The sequence below is a fragment of the Sciurus vulgaris genome (genome assembly GCF_902686455.1).
Source record: "Sciurus vulgaris genome assembly, chromosome: 6".
Taxonomy (NCBI): Eukaryota; Metazoa; Chordata; class Mammalia; order Rodentia; family Sciuridae; genus Sciurus; species Sciurus vulgaris.
In genome coordinates, this window is record NC_136466.1 from 57,062,387 (window position 1) to 57,066,727 (window position 4,341).

Sequence of the window (4,341 nt, forward strand, 5' to 3'; positions counted from 1 at the left end):
GGATTATTTTAAAGTAATTCCCCAACATTTCACTGCTGTTTTTTAAGAGTTCACAATAATATAGTTTTGCTTTTCAGAACATACTAAAAATCATACATATGCAAGGTCTGCCACACAGCATACTTTTGTTCTTGGCCCCCAGCTTCACTGAGGTATATTTGATAAAAATTGTGTATATTTACAAAGTAAAACATGATGTTTTGATATGCATACATTGTAAAATGATTAAATCAAGCTAACATATCCACTGCATTGTGTGTGTGTGTGTGTGTGTGTGTGTGTGTGTGTGTGTGTGTGTGTGTGGTGCAGGCATAATACTGGGGATTGAACTTAGGCATGCTCTAAAACTGGGCTGCATTCCTGGCTCTTTTTTTTTTTTTTTTTTTTTTTTTTTAAACTTTGAAACAGTGTCTTGGTAATTCACTGAGGCTGGCCTTGAACTTCTAGTCCTCCTACTTCAGCCTCCCCAGTAGCTGAGTTTATAAGCCACTGTGCCTGATTCACATACCCATTTTCTCTGTGGTGAGAACCTTTAAGATCTATTGTCTTCATCTCAATACCTCATTTGAAATTATACTGCAGAACTGTAATAACAAAAACAGCATCAACAAACATGAAGACCAATGGAACAGAGTAGAAGACACAAACCAACCCACATGTTTAAAGCCATCTAATACTTGACACAGGTGCCCAAAATATTTGTTGGATGTTTTTAACATATTTGTTAAGCTTTTTAACAAATGATGCTGGGAAAACTGGATAGCTATATGTAGAAAAATGAAACGGAATTCCTATCTTTCACCCTGCACAAAAGCCAAATTGAGGGCTGGAGTTGTGGCTGTGGTAGAGCACTTGCCTAGCACGTGTGAGGCACTGGGTTCAATCCTTAGCACCACACAAAAATAAATAGATAAATAAATAAAATAAAGGTATTGTGTCCATCTACAACTAAAATTTTTTTAAAGTCAAATTAAAATGGATCAAAGACTTAGGAATTAGACCAGAAACCATGCAACTGTTAGAAAAAAATAAACATAGGGTCAATGCTCCATCATATTGGTACAGACACCAACTTCTTCAACAAGACCCCTAAAGCTCAAGAAATAAAACCAAGAATCAATAAGTGGGAAGGCTCCAAATTAAAAACCTTCTGCACAACAGAGGAAACAAGTAGGCAGAGAGAGCCTACAGAATGGGAGAAAATCTTTACCAGCTACTCTACTGATAGGAAATTAATATTCAGAACACATAAAGGACTCAAAAAACTTCTCACACACACACACACACACACACACACACACACACACACACACACACACAAAACCCCACCAAACTGCCCAGCCAATAAATGGGCAAAGGAACTAAACAAACTACTCAGAAGAAGGAACAGAAATGGCCAAATATGTGAAAAAAATATTCATCTCTAGCAATCAGGAAAATGCAAATCAAAACTACACTAAGTTTTCATCTTGCTCCAACAGAATGGCAATGATCAAGAATACAGAAAAAATAAATGCTCACAGGGTTGTGGGGGAAAAGGTATACTTGTGCACTGCTGGTGAGACTGAAGACCAGTAACCACTCTGGAAAGCAGTATGGAGATTCCTCAAAAAAATAGGGATGGATATGATCTAGCTATTCCACTCCTCAGTATTTTCCTAAAAGAACCAAAATCAGAATTCTATAGTGATACAGTCACCTCAATGTTTAAGCAGCACAATTCACAATAGCTAAACTAAGGAATCAATAGATGAATGGATTAAGGAATTATGGTACACAATGGAATTCTACTCAGCCATAAAGAGGAATGAATTTATTGCATTTGCTGGTAAGTGAATGGAAATGGAGAACATCATAGTAAATGAAATAAGCCAGACTCAAAAACTCAAAGGTCAAAGGTTTACTCTCATATGTGGAAGCTAGAATAAAATAAAGGAGAAGAGGAGGGAAGGACAGGATATCAAAAAGAGGGGAAATCAGTCATGTAGAAGGAGATGGAGAGGCAGTGGGGAGAGATGGAAAAAGGGAGGCAGTGCAGAATGAGTAAAATTCATGTTGTGTGCACATATAAATATACCATAGGGAATTTCACTTTTATGCATAAGTGACAAGAACCAATCAAATATAAATAGATGAGTGAAAGAAAATCTAGCAGAGTAGAGGAAGGAGAATGGTGGAGGGGAGGCAGGGCGGTAGGGCAAAGAGGAGATGGTGAATTGATGTTGAATTGCATGCACATGATTTTGTTGGGTTCAACCCAACAACTATATATAACTATAAAGCTCTAACAAGAAAAAGAGACAAAAACAACAACAAAAAACTATCCTCTGAGCAATTTTTGAGTATACAATACATTGTGATTAATTAGTCTCTGTGATGGTTTGGATGTGAGGCGTCCTCCAAAAGCTCACATGTGAGACAATGCAGGAAGGTTCAGAGGAGAAATGATTGGGTTGTAACCCAATCATTGAATTGATCCCTGATGAATTAAAGTGGTAGGTGATTGGAATTGGGGCGTGGCTTGGGGGTATATATTTTGTATCTGGAGAGTGGAGACTCTCTCTGCTTCCTGATGATGCAAGCTGCTTCCCTTTGCCATGCTTTTCCACCATAATGTTCTGCCTCACCGCAAGCTCCCAGGAATGGAGCCGGCCTTCTGTGGACTAAGACCTCTGAAACCATGAGCCCTCAAATAAACCTTTCCTCCTCTATAATTGTGCTGGTCAGATCATTTAGTCACAGCAGCAAAAAAGCTGACTAAAACAGTCGCCATGCTATACAGTAGATCTCTAGAACTTATTCCTCCCAATCAAGACTGTGTACCCTTTGACCAACATCTCCCCATCACCCCTCCAGAACTTCTTAATAAACACTTCAGAATTATAAGGAGAGAAGAACTTAAAAAAAAAAAAAAAGCCATTATTCTATTATACCTCAACTAATAGTAATTTCTTAATATTCTCAAATATCATGTTCAAATTTCCCTCATAGCTTCTTGGTGTGTTTTTAGACATTTATTTTGTTTGAATGAGGATCCAAATTCTATACTTTAAATTGGTCAATGCACTTTGAAGTCAAATTATCCAGCCTAAAATGTTGGTGATGCTACTGTTGAGAAATTCTACTATGGTATCATTAAATTTCTTTCTGTCTCTCTCTTTCTTTCTTCCTTCCTTCCTTCTCTCCCTCCCTCCCTCCCTCCCTTTCTTTCTTTTTTTCCCTTTCTCTCTCTCTCTCCTCTCCTCTCTCTCTCTTCTTTCTTTCTTCTTTTTCTTTCCTTCTTTCTTTTTTTGTAACAGGGATTGAACCCAGGGGCACTTAACCACTGAGCCACATCCCCAGCCCTTTTAAGTTTTTATTTAGAGACAGGGTCTCACTAAGTTGCTCACAGCCTCGCTAAGTTGCTGAGGCTGGGTTTGAACCCATGATCCTCCTGCCTCAGCCTCCTGAGTTGCTGGGATTACAGGCATGCACCACTGTGCCTGGCTATCCCTTTATTTTCTGCAAATGAGTAGTTAGCAGCTTGATCAGATGCAAATTCAATTTTTTGGCAGCACTATCCCATGGGTTTCCGAGCATTTCCTAGTGTATCACATCCATAGGCACATGATGTCACAGAAGACTTTCCTCATTTTTTTATGATATTAAGGATGGTCTGTGTGTTTAAGCATCAAGGGTCTGAGCCTCCCATTTTCAAATTCCCCATGAGTCACTGGTTTCAGCATTCATTAATTAATCTTAGGAAGGTCAATTATTTCATATAGATTCTATTATTACTTTGATAGTATTTGGGTGTACTTCTCTAAAGAAGAATTTGCTTTTTGATATGTCCCCAATGTACAGTGCAAGACACTTTATTTTTAAAACAGAATAATGATCTCATTTTTCAGTATGCTCCAAAGGTGACTGATAAGGTTTGTTTTTTACAGTGTCATTGTGAACTCATTTTTTTTTGAGATGGAGTCTAGCTGGGATTACAGGTGTGAGACCCCACAAGATTTAATGTAGATGGTGTGTACCAATTCGGTGCATTCATTGTTTTTTCTGAATCGATCCATCTTAGGCTCCTGGGAGGCCATTTAAGTTGCCTCCTATGCCTTTTGGACAGAACACCCTCAGCTGCAGAACTGAAGGCATCAAATACGGTCGGCCCTGATGACTAGGCAGGGGCAGCAAAAAGAAAGGTCAGCGATGGAGAAAGTCTAGTGACATTTGTGCATTGGCAAAGTTAATTGAGGACTGCCCAAACACCTGCCTGGACTTCCTGTTGAAAGGGCAGGCACAGAGTTCCAGTTTTATACTATAAAAGTAATGCAACTCACCCATCAATGGGGATGTCCT